General features: G+C 41.3%; 1 protein-coding gene across 2 annotated transcripts in view; it reads right to left on the bottom strand.

Moving 5' to 3' along the window:
* The window catches only part of ngfa (nerve growth factor a (beta polypeptide)), a 43,332-nt gene extending 16,734 nt beyond the window's left edge, over positions 1 to 26,598 (bottom strand). For both annotated transcript variants that reach the window (XM_056249761.1, XM_056249760.1), the window contains exon 1: positions 26,398 to 26,598. The gene's annotated coding sequence lies outside the window, so the exon portion shown is untranslated. The remainder of the gene's footprint in view (positions 1 to 26,397) is intronic.
* Between the last annotated feature and the right edge of the window lie 244 nt (positions 26,599 to 26,842).

The raw sequence follows: 26,842 nt of genomic DNA, 5'->3' as shown, positions 1-26,842 counted from the left end.
TCAACAAAGAAGAACCCAGATGCTGCAGGAGAGGTGGATGGTCTAATAAATCCATAAGATAAGGCTTCTTCAACATATTCTTCCATGGCCTTGGTTTCAGGTATGGACAATGGGTAAACACGGCTTTTAGGTGGAGAGGTGTTAGGAAGGAGGTCGATTGCACAGTCCGAGGGGCGATGAGGTGGCAACTTGGTGGCCCTGTCTTTACTTAACACCTCAGCCAAGTCAGCATACTCATTGGGGACTAGGGTTGGGTATCGTTTGGGTTTTATCCGATTCCAGTACCTACTCGGTATTTTTTAAACGGTTCCGGTGCTTAAACGGTTCTTAAATCGGTACTTAAGAAAATGAAACCGCACACACTTTATCAAAAAATAATACCCTTTAATTTACAGGGCCAAACTGGACACAATATTAACTTAAATCTTTAAACAATATAAATACAAGTAACATATGGTAATAATAAAACCAATATAAAATAAAAATTCATATTTACATAATATCAAATGAAACAATATTGTATCAAACAATGTAATAATACTGGAGATTAATAGAGATTACTAGCAGGCAGAGCTGCCAACTCTCACGCATTGACCGTGAGACTCACGCAAATGACCCTTTTCACACAGAAAAATCGCGGACAAAGAGGACACGGACAGACAAGACCGAGAAGGTTACTTTTGATATGGAACAAATCCACAGCTGTCAGATTCTGTCAATATTTTTACGAGATTCACACAATAAATAACGTTTTGGCTCTTTGAAATGTGACAGATCGCTGTAGCGCGTCAGTTCAAACGGCACGTGATACAGCAGCCTACTTAGCTACGCAGCGTTGAGTGAACCTATGAAAGAGAACATCTCTGGTTACTGGTGTAACATATCTCTCAATAGGGAACGAGACGCTGCCAAGCTCCTCGCGCTGCCGACCAGCTTCCTTTTTCGGCAAAGAAATCTGAGGAGCAGATGGCGCGCGCGCGCCAACATAGTATGACGACGTAAGTGCGTCGATGCGGCGCCCGCGCCATCAGCCAATGAATTGGCTTGATTCTATATGGGATTCAGACTATCGGCACACCCAGAGGGCGTTCTGACACGTAATTTTACACGTGAAATGCAGCCAAACCTTGCGAGAAAGAGCGCGCTTGCGAGACAGAAGAGACTGTGCTCCAAACTGTGTAGCACACGCACGGCGGAGAGAGAGAGAGCGAGAGACCTTTTGTGTGTGCGTGTGTGCCTAATGAAGTTAGGCACCGAAATCAGGCACCGAAATTTTCGTTCTTATTCGGTCTGGTTACTACCGTTTACGTCGGAACCGGTTCCCTATTGGCACCGAGTTTCGGTACCCAACCCTATTGGGGACATTATCTGGTAATGGAAAAGGATTCTTGGCTAGATGGGTAGTGCAAACTGTAAGTTTTGCGGGAAGTTCCAGACAGTGAGCGTGACAACGAGGTGACCAACGAACCAATTCCTTTTCCTTCCATGAAAATTGTGGGTCATGAGAAGATAACCAAGGATATCCAAGGATGACTGGGTTTCGTGGTGATGATATGACATAGAAAGTGATTATTTCAGTGTGAAGCAGGCCAACTCTGAGTTTAATGGGGAGTGTTTGATGAGTGATATGACCTTTACCGATGGGACCATCATCAACGGCAGTAACAGCAATAGGTGATTCACATTTGGTCGTAGGAATGTTCAACTGCTTCACTAAATCTTGATGAATCACATTAGCAGCTGCTCCAGAATCTATTAACGCTGAGAAATGGTGGTCTAGATTAGCAACTGACAAAATGATGGGAAGTGACAAGCATAAACTGATTTGTAAAGTATTAAACATGTGACTCACTCGATAATTTGGAGAGGGGTTGGTCGTGGGTTTAACAGGACAGTTGGAACAACGATGACCTGATTCACCACAGTAGAAGCAGAGTTGATTGAGTAATCTTCTTCTCCGTTCATCAGGTGGTAAGTGAGTTCGTCCTATTTGCATGGGTTCAGTAGGACTAGACTGAGATGGTATTTGAGCAGTAGTTGCAGGCAGATAATAACCTGACTTGGGACTTGGTTGTGTTCGTAAGAGATTGTCAATTTTGATAGCAAGGGTAACGAACTGGGAGAAGTCAAGGGAGTCATCTTTACAAAGCAATTCTGCTTGTAATTTAGCAGACAGACTTGAACGAAAAATGTGCTTCAAAGCAACATCATTAAACCCACTTTGGGCTGCAAGGGTGCGAAACTGGATAGCATAGTCAGAAGCAGATCTGGTACCTTGACGTAGCTGAGTTAGTTGAGAAGCTGCGTCCATGCCCCCAGCAGGATATTGGAAGACATCACGAATCAATTGAGTGAAGTATTTGTATGACTGTTTGATACGGGTGTCGTGATCCCAAACAGCTGTGGCCCACTCTAAGGCCTTCCCGGTAAGCAAAGTCATGATAAAGGAACACTTTGTATGATCTTGGCTAAAATTTTCAGTTTGATTGGAAAAATAAATAGAACACTGTCGTAGGAAACCAGTGCAGTTGTCAGGAGAGCCATCAAACTTATCGGGTAAAGCGAATCTTACCGGGTCAGGACGTGGGGCAGGAAGAGAATGAATATACTGTGTCAGATGCTCGTTTGAGGCTTGCAGTGTCCGTAACTGGTGTTGAAAACCATTGAGCAGATCCTTTTGATACTCAATGGTAGAGAGGAGTTGAGCGACTTCCGCTGGATTCGCGCCGGGCGAAGTATTCTGTAAAGTAGATGTAGGCTGAGTGGAATCCATAAGCGGGTCTTTATTAAAGGATCTGAGCATAAAATCCAAACAATAGTCACAATTCGTAGTCAGGTCACAGGCATTGGTCAAAACACAAGTAAAGCAATCCAAAGGCAGACAAATCCAAAAAACAGCAATCCAAAAGCGTTAGTCAAAAAGCAAAACAATGGTCATAACAGTAAATCAAAAGAGAATGTTAGAATGCTTAGTAAGGCAGAGAACTGGCAATACTTCGCAATAAGGCAGTGATAGCACATGGCTTAAATACAGAGTGACAGGAAATGACAAGACAGGAAATGATGTGGCAGGAACAGGAAGTAACAGAGTTCAATATTCAGGTGATGGCTCCCTCTGGTGGACTGGTGCCTGATCAAACGTTACAGATAGGGTAGACATGGTAATTGTTTGATGACCAGTTGATTGGAATGATTATTTGAACGTGCTCCTCCCGAACTTTGTTTATAAAACATTGTGGCGAGCAGGACGAGGCCGGGTGACGTGAGAGCGGCGCGAGGCCGGTGGCGTGAGTGGTAATGAGCGACACCTGTAAGACGCACCGGTCTCGCATCTCTCACGGAGGAGCGGAAGCATAAAGGAGGAGCGACGACGGTGAAGATCGAGAGAGGAACAGGCCTTATTTTATGTTGTGTTTTGTTTCTGTGGCCAGCAGTCGACCGTGAGGGGCTGCTGGCTTTACTTTCATTTTGTATTTGTTTATTTTATTATTAAAGTGTTGAATGTTCACCGGTTCCCGCCTCCTTCTTCCCATAACATCTGAACCCCGTTACATTGGTGCCGAAACCCGGGAGGAAGGAGGGACACGCTGTCGGAGAGCCCTCGCTGCTGAGGGGGATCGCGGTGCTGAGGAGGTCGGGTAGCACGAGGGAGCCATGGCCGCCGATTGTTGCCCGAGGCGACGGTGCTGGAGCGATGTAACAGCAGGTGGGACAGGGACCTCGCTGCCGTGCTCCTGGGTCGAGGAGGGGTGCCTGCTGTCCGAGAGGGAGCGGAGGAGTCGCTCCCGTTCGCCGTGGGCCGGAGCCTGTTGCCGTCGGCCTTGATGGGGGCGGAGCAGGGAACGGAGGACTCGCTGCCGGCTGCCCTCGACCGGAGGAGCCATCGCCGTCCGCCAGGAGGCGTAGGAGTGTCGAACCTTTCCCCAACGGATGTCCAGTACCATCGCATGGCACCGCGAGTGAGTCTCTCAGCTGGCAGAGGATCGAGCGGCAGTGTGTCCGGGAACCGGACCATGATTTTTTTTCTTTTTTCTCCTCTCTCCCCTCTCTCGTATCTGTCGCTCCTCATGCTTCCGTCTCCTGTTCTCTCGCCTCGTCTATCCATACCCCCAGGTGCCGCGGCCACCGTGATCGGTTCCCCCGGAGGGGGGGGAGTAGAGCGCAGTCTCGTGGGTACCCCCCGGCCTGCGAGGGGCGATGGGGGTATGTGGCGAGCAGGACGAGGCCGGGTGACGTGAGAGCGGCGCGAGGCCGGTGGCGTGAGTGGTAATGAGCGACACCTGTGAGACGCACCGGTCTCGCATCTCTCACGGAGGAGCGGAAGCATAAAGGAGGAGCGACGACGGTGAAGATCGAGAGAGGAACAGGCCTTATTTTATGTTGTGTTTTGTTTCTGTGGCCAGCAGTCGACCGTGAGGGGCTGCTGGCTTTACTTTCATTTTGTATTTGTTTATTTTATTATTAAAGTGTTGAATGTTCACCGGTTCCCGCCTCCTTCTTCCCATAACATCTGAACCCCGTTACAAACATCATTTCATTTTCTTTTACGAGCGTACACTTTGTGCTAATTAATGAGTATTTTGACATCATAGTTCTCCAATAATGTGTATGTTTTAGTAACACTTTGTTATATTAAATGCCATATAATATTGAGGTTATGTTCATAGCTACAGTCTGATGTTAAAATGTCTAAAATTTCTGGTACTATGCTATATGGCAAAAGTATGTACTGGCGTGTACATACTACCCATACCACCAAACCTGTCTTAAACTTACTCATACCACCAGACTTGTCTTAAACTTACCCATACCACCAAACCTGTCTTAAACTTACCCAAACCACCAAACCTGTCTTAAACTTACCCAAACCACCAAACCTGTCCTAAACTTACTCATACCACCAGACTTGTCTTAAACTTACACATACCACCAAACCTGTCTTAAACTTACCCAAACCACCAAACCTGTCTTAAACTTACCCAAACCACCAAACCTGTCTTAAACTTACCCAAACCACCAAACCTGTCCTAAACTTACCCATACCACCAAACTTGTCTTAAACTTACCCATAGCACCAAACCTGTCCGAAACTTACCCATACCACCAAACCTGTCCTAAACTTACCCATAGCACCAAACCTGTCCTAAACTTACCCATACTACCAAACCTGTCCTAAACTTACCTGTATCCACCAAACCTGTCCTAAATTTACCCTATACCACCAAACCTGTCTTAAACTTACCCCATACCAACAAACCTGTCCTAAACCTACCTGTATCCACCAAACCTGTCCTAAATTTACCCTATACGACCAAACATGTCTTAAACTTACCCATACCACCAAACCTGTCCTAAATTTACCCTATACCACCAAACCGGTCTTAAACTTACCCATACCACCAAACCTGTCCTAAACTTACCTGTATCCACCAAACCTGTCCTAAATGTACCCTATACAACCAAACATGTCTTAAACTTACCCCATACCACCAAACCTGTCCTAAACTTACCTGTATCCACCAAACCTGTCCTAAATTTACCCTATACGACCAAACATGTCTTAAACTTACCCCATACCACCAAACCTGTCCTAAACTTACCTGTATCCACCAAACCTGTCCTAAATTTACCCGTATCCACCAAACATGTCCTAAACTTACCCATACCACCAAACCTGTCTTAAACTTACCCGTATTCACCAAACATGTCCTAAACTTACCTGTATCACCAAACTTGTCTTAAACTTACCCCATACCACCAAACCTGTCTTAAACTTACCCCATACAACCAAACCTGTCTTAAACTTACCCCATACCACCAAACCTGTCTTAAACTTACCCCATACCACCAAACCTGTCTTAAACTTACCCCATACAACCAAACCTGTCTTAAACTTATCCCATACAACCAAACCTGTCTTAAACTTACCCCATACCAACAAACCTGTCTTAAACTTACCCGTATCCACCAAACATGTCCTAAACTTACCCGTATCCACCAAATCTTATATGTGACTAAATCGGATCCAATACTCATTACACTGTGCAGTTCTCAATTTTTTTGAGCTAAAACAATAAAAAAAAGAAAAAAAGGAAAACAATAAAAGTACAACATGAATTTGTAAATTGCAAAAAAACAACACATTTTACTTAATTTGCATGTGTTCACTTTAACACAAATTATGTAACGTAACATCAAGAGCAGAACAGACACATGCAATTTCATTTCTGACTGAATGCATGTCAGTAGGTTTAGCGACCTGTTAAAAGATTTTGTTGTGAGTGTCGACAGTGTATTTTGTCAAAGCACACAGCTTTTCTGAGGTGCTGACAGCACATCAGAGATAATGAAGCAGCTAAAGACAGATGGCCTCTTTTATCAACAAATGACAAAAGGAAAGAGAATAAGACAAAGAGAAGCAGGGGAGAGAATGAGAAATGGCTGAGCATTTGTTTGATAGACTTCACAGAGTTATTCTCTTACAAAAATACCAAATAATTTGAGCTCTTGTTGGCACAGAACGTTGCCTCTCTCCTGACTAAGTGTTGCAAATGCATGTGATCAAGTGTTTAATATACTGCTATATAAAGATATCCAGAAAACACAACAGCAAAATGAACTGAATGTGCTTTTAGAACAATGTAAGTGTGTTTAGATTGTGTCACAACAGCAGTATGTGTTTTGCAACGCATTAGCAGTTTCACACTTAATGCATCATAGCTGGAATACGCATAGGTAATTATGCTAATCTATGTGAATGTAAACTCATCTGATTGCTATTTTGATATATAATTCCCTCGATCTTTTGTAATCATTATAACAGCATTTCACAGCTGTTTTGAACTCAACAGAGATTGATACACGCCAGAACTGCTTTTAAAGGGATAGATGGTTCAGCCAAAAATGAAAATTGTCATCATTTACACACATTCATGATGTTCAAACCCATATGACTTTTCAGTTCTGAAAAATAGATATGTTAAAAAATGTACGGCTGCTCTTTTCCATGTAATGTGAGTGAGTGGGGACAAAGACCATCATTTAAAAAAACAAAACACCAAAAAAGCACAATTAAAATGTAATTTAAAGTAGTTCATATGACTATTTTCCAGCATATTCACTGAAAAAAAATGTACCTCTGCGTAATGATGACGCACTGTATTTGTATGCATGTGGACAGAGGAGGGTTTATGACTTGGAAAATAGTACTTTTTAAGAAACTTTTATGTCCATATTCAGTTTTGCTGTATGGAAAAAAAAGTGGCAAAGACATTCACCACATTAATATTCTACTTTTGTTTTCCATACAGGTTTGAGGATGAGCAAATAATGACAAAATATGGATTCTCTTTAAACATTAAAGACTATGAATCATTTTTGTTTTAAATGGTTCCAGTAAAAAGCCTTAGCACAACAAAAGTCCTTTAAATTAAAGGAATTATTGTATTTTGTCATTTGAATAATTGTGAAAATAAATAAGATATACATATGCACATGTACACAGACAATTAATGAGCATACTCTTAATTTAACAAAGCACTTATTTCCAAAATCAATTCGTCTCGTATATCAAATGATGCTTGCTGTACCTTAAAATGTATTTACTGACAATAAGTAAACAGAGTGACAGCACAACATAGACTGTGTAAAAGCCTGATGCACTGTTATAAGTCTTTACTTCAATGAAAATATTTAGTAATAAAAGGATAATTTTTACTCGCCCTCATGTCATTCTAAGCCTGTATGCTGTTATTTCTTCAATGGTAAACAGGGTGAACAAAAATGGATAATTTTGAAATAGTACACAACAGCGCTTTTCCAGAATGATAGTTCATATTGACCATCTGTCAAGCTTAAAATGGACAAAAATTAACAAGAAATGTTGTATGTACCTATTTTGTTACATTTATGTTGTTTTTGAGCTTGAAAGATGTGGCCATAGTGACCTGTTGTTACACTGTAAATAGTTTAATTAAGTTAAAAAAAATTAGAAAACGTCTCAGGTTACGTATGTAACCCTGGTTCCCTGAGAGGGAACGAGACGCTGCGTTTGAGACGCGGTGGGAACGCTCTGCGTGATTGCGTCATGAAGCACGTGTAAAATCAGTCCAATGGAAGCCCGATACGTCATGGGTGACGTCATAGACCAGGAAACTATAAAGCACCCTTGAAAACAGACCGCGACAGCTTCTGAAAAAGTCTGAAGCAAGTCGATCAGGGCATGCAGGAAGTATGGCAGGCAAACGCAGCGTCTCGTTCCCTCTCAGGGAACCAGGGTTACATACGTAACCTGAGACGTTCCCTTTCAAGGGAACTTCGAGCTGCGTTTGAGACGCGGTGGGAACCCCCTACCCACTACGCCATAGTGACAAATGCCCGTTCTGTGTGAAGTCCTTGCGCACACTAAGAAGCAAGCAACCTCGCCCCAGGAGTGGAGAGGTCAAGGTCATAAAACCTGACAAATGTATGTGGAGAGGACCAACCTGCCGCATTAAAAATGCCAAGAAGGGAAACTCCTGAAATTAAGGCCGTAGAGGCCGCCATACTCCTTGTAGAATGGGCCCGTACAGCCATAGGTGAAGGCTGACCGGCCGCTTCATAAGCCAATGATATAGCCTCGACTATCCATTTGCTCATAACCTGTTTAGATGCAGGGCACCCTCTTCTGAGTGACCCAAACATACAAATAACTGCTCTGACTTACGCCACAGGGCAGCTCTGTGAACGTAAGCATCCAATGCCCGAACTGGACATAACAGGTTCAGTTGTTCCTGATCTGGGGTATTAAAAGGTGGAGGATAAAAGGCCTGCAACACTATTGGGCCCCCAACATTAACTGGGACCTTAGGAATATAACCCGGTCTAGGGTATAGAAATGCTTTCAACATACCAGGTGCAAATTCCAGACATGACGGAGCAACCGACAGGGCATGCAAATCTCCAATTCTCTTGATAGATGAAATAGCAAGGAGAAATAAAGCTTTCAAAGTGAGGAATTTTTCTGAAACCTCTTCAATAGGCTCGAAGGGAGCCAGAGCCAGACCCTCAAGTACAATGGCTAAATCCCAAGCCGGTGCTCTAGAGTGCAGTGCAGGTCTCAACCTCAATGTACCACGGAGAAAACGAGTAATCCGAGGATCTCTCCCAATAGAAGTACCCCCCAGAGGGGTATGATAGGCCGAAATAGCCGCCACACAAACTTTTAAGGTGGAAGGAGATAATCCAGCAGAGAAACGGTCTTGCAGAAAATCGAGAACTGAACCAACAGGGCAGTTAACAGGATCTAACTGACGCTCACCACACCAGGTGGAGAATAATTTCCATTTCAGTGCATACAGTCTTCTCGTGGAAGGAGCTCTGGAATGGAGAATGTCTCAACGACCTCAGTCGAGAGACTGGATTCTATGAGCCTGGCCCCCTCAGAGGCCAGGCCCACAGTTTCCACAACTCCGGTCGAGGGTGAAATATCGTGCCCCCTGCCTGGGACAGCAGGTCCCTCCTGAACGGAATCTCCATGGGAGAGCCGTCCAGAAGAGACAGAGTCCGAGAACCAAACTCGAGTCGGCCAGTATGGGGCTACTAGTAGCAGATGAGCCCCTTCCCGGCGAACCCTCTCCAGAACCTCCGGGAGCATAGATATCGGGGGAAATGCGTACAGGTGCAGCCTCGGCCACACCTGCACCATCGCATCCAGTCCGAGAAGAGCTGGCTGCGTGAGGGGGAACCATATAGAGCAATGCGTTGTACAAATGATGTGAAAGGTCGACTTGACTTTAGTTAGACCAAAGTTCTCCCTAAGAAGCTCCACCACCTCGGGGTGAAGTCTCCAATCCCCTGGGCCTCAGCCCCTGCCTCAACAGGATATCTGCTCTGATATACGAGACCATCAGTGTGTTGTCCGCCATTCGCCGAGCAACCACTCATGATCGCCCCCACTTGTGAGGGAAGCATCCGTCGATAGCAATATGCGTCGACAAGAAGCCCCCAACACTGGGCCTGGGCGAGGAACCAAGGTTCTTCCACATGACCGAAGCACGAAGGCATAGCCGCGTGACCTTGATCATGCGAAAACGTATTTCCCCTCGGAGAAAACCCCTTGGTCCTGAGCCACCACTGCAGGGGTCTCATGAACAGAAGGCCAAAAGTAATACGTTGGACGCAACTGCCATGAGACCCACCCGTCTGAAACTGTTTCACAGTGAGTGACTGGCCTAGATATACCCCATTACGGCTGTAAGAATTGCTACACCTAGAAAAGTGGTCCTCAGAGCACACTCTTCTTGGCGTTGAGAGGCAACCCCAACATCCTTAATGAGACAGAACGACATCTCGATGCCGAACTGCCATAAACTCAGATTGAGCTAGGAACAACCAATCATTGATGTAGTATAATACGCGAATGCCCTGGAGTCTCAGAAGAGCCAGAGCTGCATCCACGCATACTGTAAAGGTGTGGGGTAATAACCTAGGCCGAATGGAAGAACCCGATAATGGTATGCTTCGCCCCCGAAAGCAAACCTCGGGAACCTCCCTCATCCTCTTTCGGAAACAATGAAGTAATGGCTGTCTGCTGGGAGGAGGAACCCCTTCTACAGCTCCTTTTGCAGAAGTGACAGGACTTCCTGCTCCATAACCAAAGCCTGCTCGGGGTCCACCAATGAGAGGAGGACCCCTAGAAATCTGGGCGAACGAGAACCGAACTGAATTCTGAAACCCTTTTCTATAGTGTGCAGGACCCACTGAGAAATATGTGGCAGTAGTTTCCATGCTGCCAGAAATTTACTAGGGGAACCAGTCTCTCAAGACTGGCCTCTGGATTTGTTTGAACAGTCACTACGGCGCCCTGAAGCGGCGAACCGGCAGGGAACAACCGAACTGACCATTCTACGACCCTCCTCGGAGGATCGTATGGGGATGCTGACACCTCGGTGCCCTGAACGGCGAACCGGCAGGGAACAACCGAACTGGCAGCGCTGCAACCCTCCTCAAAGAGTTGCACCCCAGAGGAAAAACGATTTCTCAAAACCGTCCCTTGGTTGAACAGTCACTACGGTGCCCTGAAGCGGCGAACCGGCAGGGAACAACCGAACTGACCGCTCTACGATCCTCCTCGGAGGATCGTATGGGGACGCTGACACCTCGGTGCCCTGAACGGCGAACCGGCAGGGAACAACCGAACTGGCAGCGCTGCGACCCTCCTCAGAGAGTTCTCAAAACCGTCCCTGCCCCGGAGGAGCCCTCAGAAGCCTGATAGCCTCGTTTTCTTGCGACAGGACTTCTTGTCTAAGCTTTATTAGAGATGATGACAGTCCTCAGATCTTGCCTACCTCTAACTAGCTTAGTTCCTACGACCCTCCTCGGAGGATCGTTGAAAAAAGCAGGCACTTCGGCGCCCTGAAACGGCGAACCGGCAGGGAAACCGAACTAACTGCTCTTCTTCTTTCTTATTTGAAGGCTCGTTTGGGGACACTGACACCTTGGTGCCCTGAAACGGCGAACCGGCAGGGAAACCGAACTGGCAGTACTGCGACCCTCCTCAGAGAGTCGCACCCCAAAGGGCGCTGAGGAGAAACGATTTCTCAAAACCGTCCCTACCCCAGAGGGGACCACCCTTAGAAGCCTGATCGCCTCGGCGTCAGGGCTTCTTCTTTGTCAAAGCTATTTTAGAGATAAAACAGTCCTCAGATCTTGCATGTCTCTAACTGGGTAGACTGCGACCGCCACCCAGGTACCCCTCGATTGCGGAGGAGCCCGAATGGCGACGCTCTGTTTTGCACTTTGTGCTGAGAGGAGCATAATAGGCCGTCTCAGGAACATTAGATTGGTGAGGAAGAAACCTCTGGAACGCCGCTGAATGGTTTATTTCTTAGTTTTCTTGAAAGCGGAGCGTCCAGAAGAACAGACATAATTATATCTTTATTTTCCTTTATCTTTATATCAGAAAAAACTTATATATATATATACATATATATCACTCTGCGGCCACCAGCAGGAAACAACCGAACTGGCAGCGCTGCGACCCTCCTCAGAGAGTCGCCCCTCACATTCATCCATGTCCTTATATACTCTACCCACCAGCGCTGCCTAATAAAAATGTATTCATTATTAAGATGGCTGGTGGGTAACGTCGGGGTTAATAACGATAACGCCGACTTGGGAGAGAGAAAGCTCGCAAGCGTCTCTTTAACCCGAGGCAATGTCATACTATGATACTTAATACCCAAACATTACTATAGTCAGACATCTGGGGATTAAACACATAAAATACAAACCGGTTTATTCCACAATCTCGACACCTCAGTGTGGAGATAGGGAAAAACCACAGTCCCCGACGAGGAGGCTGAGATACAGAGTTTTTCTGTTTTAAGATACAGTTCATCTAACAAACTCTTCTTTATTTTCAATCTCATAATGTTCAGCTGGCCAGTAAATATTTAACTGGCAACAGCACTAGATAAAACCTCCTTTTTTTTCTTTAAAAAAGCTCCTCTTTATTCAACAGAGTTATGAGCTGGAAAATGTATTCATTGAAAACTCAAACATCTGCCTTTTTATAAAGATTTGTATTTGTTTTGTTCTCTTTCTTTTTAAACAAAACACTAACGATACCAATTCCTCGGAACTGGAAATCGCAGCACACTAGATCTGGCATGTGAAAGCTGAGAAAGGGCGGAGCCCGTCCCAACCCCCGCTGTCAGATCCGTTTTCGAACCCCGAAATACGAGCCGTCTCCGAGCCTCGGCAACAGAGAGACCCGCTCGGGGAACGCGAACCGAACCGTCCTCCTCGAAGAACGCCCGGCGGGAGCGGAGCGTCCTCACGGACAGCTTCTCGCAATGCACAGTCAGATCCCTCGAGAAATGACTGTTGCATGCTCCACTCCCAAACAGCAACAAAAAGCTGATGTGTGTCCCCACCCGTGATGTAACGAGGGCAGGGAACAACACAACGTCTATAATATTGCTTTGCTCGCCATAATGATAGATAGTGATATATATAAATTGGGCTTGACAAACAACAATAAATAGACAAGGACAGAATCACAGAGAGCGCTTGCTGAAGACAACAGAAGCTGTCGCGGTCTGTTTTCAAGGGTGCTTTATAGTTTCCTGGTCTATGACGTCACCCATGACGTATCGGGCTTCCATTGGACTGATTTTACACGTGCTTCATGACGCAATCACGCAGAGCGTTCCCACCACGTCTCAAACGCAGCTCGAAGTTCCCTTGAAAGGGAACCCGTTGCTTTAAAATTAAGGAGACTTCATGCATAATTGAAAAAATTAAGTTATGTGACCTTGACAATTTCACAACTTAATTTTTTTCAATTACGCATGGTTTATTTATTCAGTAATTGTAAGGCAACAGGTTTCCTCACTTTTTTTTAAAGTTAGGTCAACTGATCACTTTTTACAGTGTATATATGGAAAAGAGCTACGTGGATATTCTTAAGAATGTCTCTCTTTTGTGTTTCACAGAAAAATAACAGCATACTGGTTTAAAAATATCTTCAACATCAGGACAATTTAAAATCACTTGGTTTAGTTTTAACTCCAAAATCAAACTCATTTCATAGTAATAAAAAATAAATCTGTGGAAAATACCACAGTGAAATTGACAGCAGAAAAATGTTACCCTGACCTGTATCTGCTCCACGATCTAAGGCATCCATCAAACATTGCACAAAGTAAATCTTCCACGGTTATCTTTGGGGAATACGCATGAAAACGATTCTTCCGCACAGAATTCAGCAGAGGATGTGTCCAAAAAGCTGCACTGAATTTGAGGAATGATTGTATGCATTTCTGTTGAAGAGCTGAAGAATAACATCGGACCTTCCAGATGGAATACCAAACATTATTATGTTAATGATGAGTTGCACAAACACATATGGACACAGATACATATAGTGCGTACACACACATGGATGTCTGTACATCGTAAATTTGGCAGAAGACAAAGCGACCATTGGGACAGCTGTGAAATCGTATTTTAAACACAGCTGCTGTTTTGTAGACAGTACAACAGTGAACAGGAAGTAGCGTGAAATTTGTTTAGGATGTGAGAGCATTGTGGTAAAAATCTACCTTTCGACCACTTTTGTCCAAAAATTCTCATAGAAAAGAATACCTGAAAATCTATTCAGATGCATTAAGTCGAAAAATTACGAACTTGTACCATTGCCTTTTTTTAAATTCTAATTATTTGATAGGGAAATCACAGAAATGATTAACACACAAGAAAAGAAAACATGGAACCAAAGTTGTTTGTTTTTTTAATATAAAATAATAAGCAAATATTGAAGGCGATATATACATTGTTTTTGGATACAGCACATTCTTTGGGCCAGTGATAGTTGTACAGGCTGTTGTCTTTCTCAAAGCTCTCAGGCATGAGAAATCACTTGAGGTGAGCTCTCCAATAGCTCACAGGACAGCCAAATGTTTCCCAAACAAACCTGACGACTTCCTGGATAGGCTGACAGCTAAGATCATTTAAAGCCTTTCCTCCAAACAATTTAAACAGATGGAGACGAGAGGACAAGGGCTGTAAGTGAGAATTGTACATCATTTGTGTCCCTTGGTCAAGTCTCGGTCAGAACTCGGAGTACTGCTTTTAGACTTTCTCTAAGCGTTTCTTGATTAAATAAATAAGCACTGCTGCAATGCACAACTCCCACTCTGAACAGTTGATTTGGTATGGCTTTGAGCCTTGTGTTTGGTGCCAACACTAAATGATGGGAACATTAGTTCATTTGTTTTCACATTGTGATGCAGCCAAATTGACTCGCTGCTTCCGAGTATAGTGTTTCTGATTTTACGGTGAGCTATTTGTTACAGAATAGTTCTGATTGCTAGAGAAAAAAAAGCATTTTGGAAAAAAAGAGATGAGCAAACGCTCATTCAGTAATGATTAAAATAACACTGAAGTAGCAAAGTCTAAAGAAGGTTGGAGCATTGCTCAAAAGTGATGTAATTTATTTCAGTGTTATAATATGTTCTCATATCCCAGCTTAAAATGCAGAGAAGTCTTTAAATAAGCCACTGGTAAGTTGACTACCTAAAAAGTGTAAACACTGTGGTGCTATCAAAACATCGGTCTGTTTGTTTGAGTATCCCAACCAGGGCTGTGTTTCCCAAAAACGTTGTTAGCCAACTATGGGCGCAAGATCTATCAATCAGCATAGTTCAAAGATTTGGTGTTTCCCAAAACCGTAGTTCCAATGAACATTCGCAAACAGCATCTCAAGTTTGTGTGGTTGGAACTACAGCTCTCGATGAGTTGTGGGCAATATTAGCCGTCAGAGTGTGCATCGATCTGCACTTCGGATTCTGACCGGAAATAGTAGACCATCCGGGTCTCTTTGGAACACTCATTTCAACATACTACGATTTGGGAAGTACTAATTCTATTTTCAAATACTATTTAGGACGGATAGTAGTGCTGGGCGGTATGACCAAAAATCCAAATCACGGTATTTTTCTAAATTATACCGGTTTCACAGTATTTTTTTTTCCTAAGCATGACTGGGTTAACCACATTTTCTACTGAGTGAGAGAGGAAATACTGCAGTAGATTGACTGAGAATGCCCTATTTTACTGTCATGAGTGAATATTGTAGAAAAAATCCACACTAGTATTAATACAGGTTTGCAAGGCTGTTTACAAATAGGTGTCAGCAGGAGGCGCTTTAGGAGCGGCAGAAATAGCGGTTTCCCCGGTAACGCCTGTACACAAAGCAGCGCAACGCACATAAACGCTCCTTCATCAGGAAAGATAAAGAAAGATTTTCTTTCTTGGATGAGGATTCGATTAGAACTGCAAACACGAGTAAAAAGTGTTAAAAAAAAAACTACAGACATGGAGGACGCGCGAGTCCGGTGCTTATGTAGAGAGGTTAAGATAAAGGGGTTTGAGTGATTAATTATCCGTATCTAACCTGACGAAAATGTATTTATTCAATGTCTACATTATATTGCATCTGCAGCAGCATTGCGAACTTGTAAAGATACGTTAGCCATTAACTTTTAAATGCATCATTACATTCAAATTGCAAACACATGAGGAGAGTCTCCATGAAAGACCCACGACTGGCAGATGAACGTGTTACTACATTTCTCTCCGAAACGGTAGGAAATTAAATTAGATTGAATGGAGGATTTTAACTGTGACGAGATGATTGACAGGGCAGTTTACTGTGATAGGATGCACGCGACAGATCTGTCCGTTAAATATGACAAAGTAGTATGTCCCAAAGCTTGCCTACTCTTTTGCTACACACTCAAAAGTGCTTTTTCTTTTAGGGCGTAGTATAAGTAGGCGAATTGGGGCGCCGCACAAGCTTACGATTACATTTCAGATTTGAAATCACCAATTAAATCTGACAACAACTGTTTAATAAATTTTGTTTCTAAACGCTCAAACAAAAAAAGATTTTTTCAGGCTGGATCAGCCAATGTGCTTGTTTGTGCGTGTCTCAGAAAAACCTAGCTGCAGTGATGCAATGACTTTGGCTCTTTTATTTAGAGGGTGTGACTTATTCTGCCATATTGCGCATTGCACTTTCTCCCATTCATAAAAATTTTAGTGCACCGTATTTGTACATTTAAAGTCTTTGGTTTGATTCTGTGAAGTGGCTCGACAGGTAAACCTACTAAATTAGTTCAAGAATCAAACCAATGGTGTGATTTTAGGGTGGGGCTATATGTTTTTCAACCAATAGCAAATAAGGGTAGTGTTCCAAAAGTTTGTTTACTAAATACAGCATTCCTGTACTGAATGTTATTCCAGTGTTCTCAAGAACTATTAAGTGGAAATGTATTGACTGGTTATTCAACATTGTTCGCTAGTGGATAAAACAGAACTCCTTTACCCGATTTCGGAAAAATTGCTAATTCCTATCTGGCAAATTCAATTTTATGCATGTATTTTTTAAATACATTTTATGGTTTGCGAAATGTCATACCGTTGCTGTGTGTATACCACAACGATCTCATTAAAAGAGGAAATGTGGTGCTTATGTTAAAAATTTAGCATTATCAGCTATATAAAAATAACATTTTCCATATAAAGAAAGAATGTTGACTTATAGAGCAGAACGTCTTCTGAATGAACAGACCTGACTATCCTATTCACCAAAGCTCTGAGAGGAAGCTGTAATTAGCAAATACAGCCAGGGTGAAAAGTAGCAGCTGATTCAAACTCGTAATGATAGACATTTTAAGCCTAAGGCGAATGTTTTATCAGTTTGTTTCAGGAGATTTTGGCATGTCTCGTTATGAGGCTGTTATGGTGCTAATTGAAGTCTGATTGAGGTTGAAATTGTATGGTGGCATGAGGAAGTGGGAATCATTTTTCAATGACATCTCAATGAATATCACATTCAGCGTTATTATGAAAAGAAGATGAGCTAATACGGCACAATTTAAAAGATTATTCAAATGGTGGCTGATTGCTAACGGTTAGATTATCTGTTCACACTGTACAAGACATTCAATCTAACTTGCACAACTTCAACTTCAATATCAAATGAGCCATGATATTTAGTTTCAAGGGTGATTTAATGGTGATTTAATGGTGTATTAACACCACTTTTGAGTTCCAAATGAGATTAAGTTGCTTTAGAGAAAACTACACATCCATGAGATCATATTATAAAGCCACAATTTATGGACCTACACCAGGCCCTAAACACTCAAAACTGGAGGAATTCACTAAGAATGAATCACACCTGATGATAATATCATACATTTGCCCTCACTAAGATTAGGCAGACTAGCAATAGCCATTGAAAATGACGCAGAACTATGTCTTCACTTTTAGTGCCCTGCTAAACTGGATTTCAAGTGGTTATTGAATAAGAAGCAGGTGCAAAATCATGTGTAAAAGAGCTGTAAAGTTCAACCCATTGAGTTGCTTCAATTTTCTTACACAAAATTTTCTGATCCTTCAGCCTACCATTGCTAAAGACTTCTGAACTGTAAGTTCCTGGCTCATGTTCTTTGGGAACACATTTGTTTGTCTCTCATGTCTCACGAGGCCCATAACATCTCAATGGCCTGTGAATTTCAGAAGTGTGACAGTGTTTAATGTTCCCCTAATGAACTCTCCCATACTGTCATTGCAAGAGCCAACCAGTCGGGCCTCAAATGAGCTATAAAGTTGACCAGGAATCACTTTTCTCACTGTTCGACATTCATTATTGTTCCACTGTTTTTTCAATTCCTGTATGATTGTTGGTGGGAAGACCTTGAACGTCAGACTAACGTCTTTTCCATAACGCTAGAGTTTTACAGCCTTGACATTCAACAGTTTCTGCATGACACATGGCTATGTTCTAGTTAATGCTACGCCATATTTCCCCTCAGTTGGTGAGAATTTGATTGTTCACTCTGGGGTTGGAGACAGGCTTGCCAAGCAGGAATTCTTGTCGTTACGCTGTTGGGAGGAGAGCTGTGTTCGTTCCTCTTGACTTAGTCTCAATGGGTTTAACATCTTTCATTGTGGCCATTCCTGTTCAAAACAGTTGCTTTAAACTTGACCTTCGGCTGTCTGCACTCATCTTAACATGATTTACCATAGCTGACAGCCAAGAAATATATATGGTTTTATGTACAGCCCTCAACCAGACGGCTGACACAAATGTTCCTGGTTTTGGTAAACTAACAGAGTTTAAGTTACTTCAAAAAGGAATGTTATAGTTCCTAACAACTGAACCCTTTACAGATAGTGAGCATACTGCACATCCTCTGTAAGTTTTTTTGAAAAAGTACACTTTAGCATATTTTAAAAAGAGAACTCATTATGGAAATAATATACATTACAAGATTATACTTGAGTGCAAACTGAATGTAATGTTTTTGGACACTTAATTCCATGTTATTTACAATTGATGGAAAAGTATTATATAATTAATTTATTTTAAATGCAATTAATTGAACTTTTTTTTTATTTTTTTTTATTTAACAGTCAAACATACATACAAACCAACATAGTGCAGCAGTGAGCAATCTTGTAAATCCATAATTCCAGAAGTGACATAAAAGTGATTTAAGTGTTTGATCTAAGTGTGTATGTGAGTGGGTGTGCGTGTGGGTATGTGTATGTGTATGTGTGTGTATGCGTAAACAGAGTAACTATTTATTATCTATTACCATTGTCATTACCATCACCCCCCTACTCCCCACTACCACCATACTGCCAATATTGTGTTGGTCGATTTTTATTTCCATCCTTTCTCCTATGTAACAATTGCCATTGTCAATCCTGCACAAAGTAAAAGATGATATAAGAGAACCTTCCCCCACATCTCATCAGTCCCTATCTTTCCCTAATTATTATTATTTTTTTTTTTTTTTTGGTGTGTGTGTGTTATGTGCAATGTCTAAGGTGCATTAAAAGAGGGAGTACAGTGCGAGAGTGTCTCAAATTGGGACAGAGATGCTGTCCCGTTGAAACCACTTCTCGCCTGTCTTGCCTGCCTTGGTGTTTGATAAGTTTTCCATACATATTCCTTTTTTTTTTTTTTTTTTCTATTCTATGTTGTGTTGCATTAAAAGCCCATGAAGAGATAAGGGGGGAGTTATTGCAGTAGTGATGACAATGACACTTAATTCCAATACAGCATTGACAATGGCAAGATTAATGATAATAATAATGATAATAATAATATTAATAATTAATGACAATGATGATGGCAGTGGCGACCGCAATGGTGAAAGCAAAAGACAGCAACAACAGCAATTACAACAATGAAAAAAATAAAAGTGAAAATAGTAACCATAACAATAACAGTAAAGATAGTAATAACAATGATGACAAACAAGTTCCATTAATTGAACTTAAGAGTGCTTTTGACTTATAGTTTCATGATATTTTCTATTGTCTTTGAAATATGGTTAAAGTGTACTGTTGAAGCATTTGTGGTAAACTGGCAATAAAAATGGCAATTTACTAAATTTAACAAATATTACCTTAAAATGTGATATTGAATAACACACTAGAGTTAAAAGTACTTTACATGTGCTTTAGTATGTTAGTCAACACATCAAAATGAGTGCACTTCTTTAAAGCACGACAAAAGTGTGCTTAAGTGTGTTAAGAAAGCGTAGTCTATTTAAGTTCACTTAAATGGCATCTTAGTTCATTACTATTGTATTATCTGCAGTAAATATACTTTTAAGATTTGAAGTACACTACAAGTGCAAATTTAATACAATTAAGACTGGATCTTTTTCACTAGGGTTGGGCCCAGCTGTTGATACGTACTTCAACAAATATGAGATAAAGTGATGTGTGACAGATGTGCTGATTCCTTCTTGGCTAATTCTTATCTTCTTATACACACATAAATTTGATTAGAATAGTTGAATTAAGTTGTCTACTCCAAGGTAATTACATTTGTTTCAATACGATTACATTTTGGAGTTACTAAACGTAGTGACAATCTTTTTTTCCAGAAGCGTAACTAGCTCTGCTGTTTTCAAAAGTGTAGCTTTTCCAGCAACATGGTACTTTTTCCCACAATTACCACTGTAGTGTTGCAAAATGCTATATTGTTGTTCTTCGTTTCATTGTATTGCATTATTTGGGGGATCATGATCACACGCTTCATGCAATTCATTAGCTTCCTTGTGATTTGGTTATGAAATATTTAAATTATATATTGGATTAAATGTTTAGAAATGTATAGGCCTATATGTTTTTGATTCGGTTAAATACATTATTGTTACTTTATGTGCGGACCATCAAAAATATGAAGGCGTATATGTATTTGACAACACTGACATGAGGTTCAAAATGCGAAAAAAATCTACGATTTAGTTAAATCCTCAGCAATTAAATCTAGTTCCAAGTATCTGACTGCCAGGATTGACCAATCAGAATCAAGTATTCCAGAGAGCCACCTAATAACAATAAACATGTGTTGATGTTGAGGCTGTAATCTAGGATTGTTGGTGCTACTAAAAGTAGAAGTCAAGCTATACGTCTGCATTGTTGTTATGTTATGAGTCAGAGCCCTTTTCTGTGAGATTTCTAACCTTAGATAATGTATAGAAACACTGTTGTTAGAATGATAACATCTTAATGCAAACACAAATTAGGCTTATTGAAATAAGGCTGTGTTCCAGCTGGTGAAAACCAGTGATCCATTGGTTAGCATGACTAACTACATTCTATGGGTCATCAAAACGAAAGCTAATCATTACGCCATATATTTGCAAGATCTACATCAACATCTCTTCAAATAGCCTGGAGGTGTAAGCAGGTTGAAGGCTTCACACAACCGTCTACAGGTTGTTGCTAGTGAGCGTTTATGACTGCAGGAAATGAGCTCTAAAGCCATACAACCAATCATGCTGAGCAGCTGTGAGTGCCAACAGAATGACTCAGGCTAGAAGGTTCAGGCAGACACGAATGGCCAGACATGCTCTGTAAAGGTGCGTGATAATTCTTCTTAGGCCACACACAGCGGAAATGTGGGAGGTTGCTGTAGATCCCATAGATCTAAAGGCTGTGAATCTAATGTGGAACTCATTTTGTGAGAAGTTAGCAAGAAGTCACACATATTGTCAGACATTATGAAGGAAATCTACTAGTGCAATCTATCCGTAACCAGTGCACACGTTGACTAAAGGAACCACAAATTGAAACAGTGCAAACAATCTGAGCAAAATCTCGCAAAAACAAACTCGCACAACCTGAGGCGAATCCAGTTCATTTAGAACATTTAGAAAATAAACTCCCTAAAACACTCTGACTGGTTTATTTAATGCCCAACAGACATTACAGGCGCTTTCTGTCATTTGTGCACATTTTTCCAAAAGTCATTGAAAATATAAATGATGAAGGGATTGTGAAAAGTTGCCAAGTTTTCCTGTGAACTTAATGTAACAACAATAAATTCTAAAATCTGTTAGTTTTAAATTTGAATCCCAAATTTGAAGAAACACTTTTGAAAATGTAATAACTGCTGCACAAAAGTTGCGCAGTAGTTTAGTGAATTCGCTTCTTAGTTTACAATTGACAAATTGCAATTGTCTGCAATTTTCCATTTTATGATTATTCATGAAACAAATAAAACTACTAAAAGCAGTTTTATATTAGTTGTTGCATTGATTTGAATGAACTGAATCATCCACAAGATCTAATTTCATGAAAAGTATGATGGGTGCTTTTGTATAAGAAGTAGTTGTCGTGTTCTGCTCAGTGGCAGATACGTATTTTTTTGCATATTGAAGTGATTTGAATTTGTGTGAGACACAGGAAAGCTTTGAATGTGGGTAGTTGACGTGATCTGCGGTGTAACTACATTTTGCTATATTTTTTTATATAATTATCAATATGCATTCAGCCTTTGTGACCATTTTAATTGAATGACTGTGACATATTTGTACTTTATTTGAAAAATTTATTTGAAGTTTAAAATTAAGTCAAGGTGATTAAAAATGCAAATAGTGACCAGTTACAAGACTCAAGATATCTGTTTTCATTCACATACTAGGCTATATAACCTAAAATCTTCATGTTGATTAAAACTCCCATGAGCACGTTTTGCACCAACTACCAATGCACGCATTTGGTGAGCAATTCATTAAGTTACACGGTAACAGTAAATATTCTCACAGCTGTCTGAATCATCTGTTAATCTTAAACATGAAAGTACATGTCTACTCACCCACCTGCAGTAGCAAAAGACAAAGTAGTAATGTAAAGTCAGGGCCCACAAGGGGAAAGTGGTTGCGGCTAGTTCAAAGCCTGCAGAATGTGTGTGTCAGTTCAGTGTATGTTTTGGAGACAATCTCATGTAGAGACAAGCACTGCAAAACATGTCATCTGTCCATGAAATAAAAACAGAAATGCAGTGGGTGGGGTGCAGGTAAGGGCATCATGCTCTGCGGTTGTTATATGTCGAATTAGGGCATATATCATCTGCAACTCTCCCAATTGTTATTTTAGTGCAGATTGTCGACCCGAAAATGAATCATTAGTCACTTGTGCACATCCTCAGCTCTCAAGGATTAGATGAAACATGCTTGTGTTTTAGCTTAACGAAAGGGAACATCTGTGAGAGGCATAGATGTAACCTTTAACATACAGTACAAAGAAAATGACAGAGTTTGCAAAATATGTAGTACAAACTGTGGATTCAAAGAATAAGGGTACATTTACATGACAGCGATGTACTAAAACGGAAAATGTCTTCCTTTTGCGTTTTTCACATACAGACGACAATGTTATCAAAACGAGTCCCATTCACGGATCCGCGAAAACGACTAAAATCGCTGTATTATCCATGCCAGGCCAGTAGATGGCGATGTCACGTTGTAAAGAAACACTACACTCCAATAGACTGAACACGTAATATACATGTGCTTGACATCACTGTTTTAACAAATTTGCGTTTTTGTAGTTTACACGGACGATTTACAGATGAATATACAGTATGTTCTTGTTTTTTTTAAAGTAATGATTATTAAAATCAAACGCCACCCTACACCACAGCAAAACTATAGGCGTTATTTACAGAATTGTATCAGCCAGCACAACAACTGGATGAAAATTCCATGTAATAAATAATGTGGAGATTCACAATTCACAGATTCAGCATGTCAACTTCTGTGACGTTGCTTCACCTTTAAGAACAAAGTGTCTAAAAAAAGAGAACAACTTTAATTTTAATGTTCAAAACGATGTGATGTGATATTCTTTTCAATAATAAAACGATATGTGAAACAATATGTAAAATGGGTAGCAGCAACATTTTCTCCTCATTGAATTTACTGAAACTTCACTGAAATGTCTGTGCTGAGTCTGACTGATAATATAGTTAACATTTGAAAAAAGCAAAATATAAACCTTTTCACTATAATTTCAAACTTTTCAGTGCCAATGTCATTTGAAAATCAAAAATATGAAATAATTTAAGAAACAGCTGTTGTCTTGAATATAAATATGCGAGAAACAAAGCTGCGGCACATTTTAATTGTGTAATTCCTGCAAACAAAAAAAGAGTAAAGTATGTATTGTCCAGCACTTGGGATGGAATTCGTAGCTTGACAAAGAACTGTATGATGTATTTGGAACATAGGAATAATATCCTATAAACATGTTGACCGAAATCGCATCAGGGTTCTAAATGAGAGACAGATTTTTGGAGTGAGTTTATAGGCCTCCAATAATTTCATGAATACATTCTAGCATCTGTCTGGGCATGTAAACAATCCTCTTCTTCGTACAAAGATTTTTTTTACATTTAGATGTCATAGCATGATCTAATTTTTATACAAAGAACCCCCCAACATAGAAAACATTGAGGTTGAACGGCTCTTTCAAAGATATGGGAATTCTGGCATTGCAACGATCTACTAATAATTATGCATAAACTTGTAATGCTAATTTGCAGAATTCATCTGACTTAACCTGTACCAACAGTCATGCTTGTAAAGCACATGTTTTTGTTATTTTTTAGCACTTCCTTACTGATGTTGATGGATTCCAGCTTCGTACCTCATTATACAGTCATTCTATTCATTTATCACTTTCACTTCCCTACTCGAATGTTGCGTGAATCACCATGGGAACAATTTTCATGCTCTTGTGTGGCCATAGGGGGCATTAAATTTTGCTCTCTGTCGGAGGTCGGCCTTCTCTGCACAAACAAACACTGCTTATCCTAAACAGAAGCGCTCCAAAGCAAGCTCTAAAAAACTAATAAAACTGTCTTGGCAGTACATACAAGAGTTCTAGGGCTGTCCAAGCTCTGAAATCCATCAGAAGATTCTATATATTCCAGATCATTTCATCCAGGTGCCAGGGAGAGTCAAACATGACACCAGAGTCAGCTTTTTAGGCTGAGCACAGCTATTGGTCTGCAGAAGTATTTTGTGTGTGAACATGGAATGTTGGGTGAGTAGAACTAGATTCACCTCATCTATTTTGTTTGGCCAGATGGTCAGTGTGGTCTTATCAGGCCATATAGTCAATGGGTTATTTTATATACACACGGCCATTGCCGGTACTAAACTATAGGCTCAAGTCGTCGGCCTGGGTAACTTAAACACCCAGGGGAGTTGCTGGCAGTGGCCCACCTGCCTCATTAGAAGCCCTCATTACCTCTCATTACCACAGCGGCACGCTACGCTACGTGAGCACAGATCTACAGAGAGAAACCTTTAATTCAGGCTCAATGGGAAACCTGACCCTGCTCATGAATAATAATAGCCAACATCATTGTATGGAAGGAAAATAGCACTGTCCATCTGCCTCGGGACAAGAGAGCATCTGGGAATTTGAAAGGCTTCACTCACTCAGTGTCAAGTAAACTTTGGGTTTTATCCAAGCCGATTTCAAGAGGGCCGTCAGCTTGCATTTGGACCAAGACACCAAGGCAAGCAGTTCTGGGATAATATCAAGAGATACATTATATGCAGTACATAATCACACCTATCATTTTATTTTTTTATGCAGGCTTCAAGCGGGACTTTATCTTTTACAGATGTTGACTGAATTGCCCAACCTGTTCTGGACGGTATGGTTTTCAGTTCCTTATGTATTAAAGAGAGACGTCGTATTTGTATGTTCCGACTTAACTGATCTATTACACCATTCTGCCAAAATATTCATAAAATCCCTCTGCCTTGGAAGCATGTCTGTGTTGATTTCTCCCTGCTGTTCTCGTATTCAGACTTCAACTGCAGTCCTCAAGCCGGCTGACATGCTAACCACAGCTCCTGCCCAGATGAAAATGATAAAAATCTATAACGTGTTCCATGTCTCAGAGACGAATGAGGCAACGACAGCAAGACCCTCTGGTTGTGTAACATGAGTGGCATGACGGATAGATGGAAAGAAACATAGAAAGAAGAAGAAGTGAGAGGTTTTATGTTTTATGGTTCTCTAGTTTAGAAATGAATACTTTTCCAAAGTCTAGAGCTCCCCCATCACCTATCAGACCTCCTTGTTCATCTCTTCATGCTTCAACTACATGTCATTTCACACCCCAAAACACTCAAGGTTTCATAAAACCACATGTTGTTCTTTTCCAAACCACACAATTTGGTTTGGAATTCATTCAGAAACAGCTTTGGGTTTTCTTTTTCTCTTCTTTTTATATTATTTTTTTTATAAATCCTTTAACTTTTTGAAGTTGATGAATTAAGCCCCACTTTTGCTGGTCCTCTCCCCTCTAGATACCATCTAGTATATCACTCAAGTTATTTCTTTTCAATGCATGCACAGCTTTTCTTGTCAACAGCACCTTGAGTCTTCCTGTCATAGGATACGGGCTCATTTCAGATTAAAAGCTTCCCCTTTGCTTGTTGACAGGTAGCAAGTCCATTCACAAGCATTCCACAATACTCATAATATCAGACATCAGCACCCAGTGCTGCTTACCTCACAGCTGCTCTCCTCTCAAGTTTGTGAGACGTCAAAACCCCAAGTTAGTTGTATTCCAGATCTCACACTCTTCACAGGTTTATCCCCAAAGCCCGGTATTGTTCAACATTACAAAATGCGAGTATCCAGGTCCTGTGCCATCCACTCCAGCCCTGCTCCCACTCTCTCTTAAGGGAAATTGATTGTTCTGAAAGTTGGAGTCCCATAGCTACTCCCCTGACCTCCACTGCAGGAGCCAACAGGTCCTAGTGCCTCCCCTTTCCCTCCCTCTCTGCCCCTCCTTTCTCTCGTCACGTCTATAGGCTGCAGAATCCGTTGTGTAGCGCTGAGAATAAGAGGTAAGTAGAGCTTTGTTTAGGCCCCGTTCACAAGATGATTCACTTTCGTGATTTGTTTGGCCCATATCAGCCATTCAGATCTTGACATTTTCCTAGTCCTGTTA

Source organism: Rhinichthys klamathensis, unplaced genomic scaffold (assembly GCF_029890125.1).
Source record: "Rhinichthys klamathensis goyatoka isolate OS25496 unplaced genomic scaffold, OSU_Roscu_1.1 h1tg000062l_1, whole genome shotgun sequence".
Taxonomy (NCBI): domain Eukaryota; kingdom Metazoa; phylum Chordata; class Actinopteri; order Cypriniformes; family Leuciscidae; genus Rhinichthys; species Rhinichthys klamathensis.
Note: the sequence above shows the minus strand (reverse complement) of the source record. Positions and strands in the feature narration are given on the sequence as shown.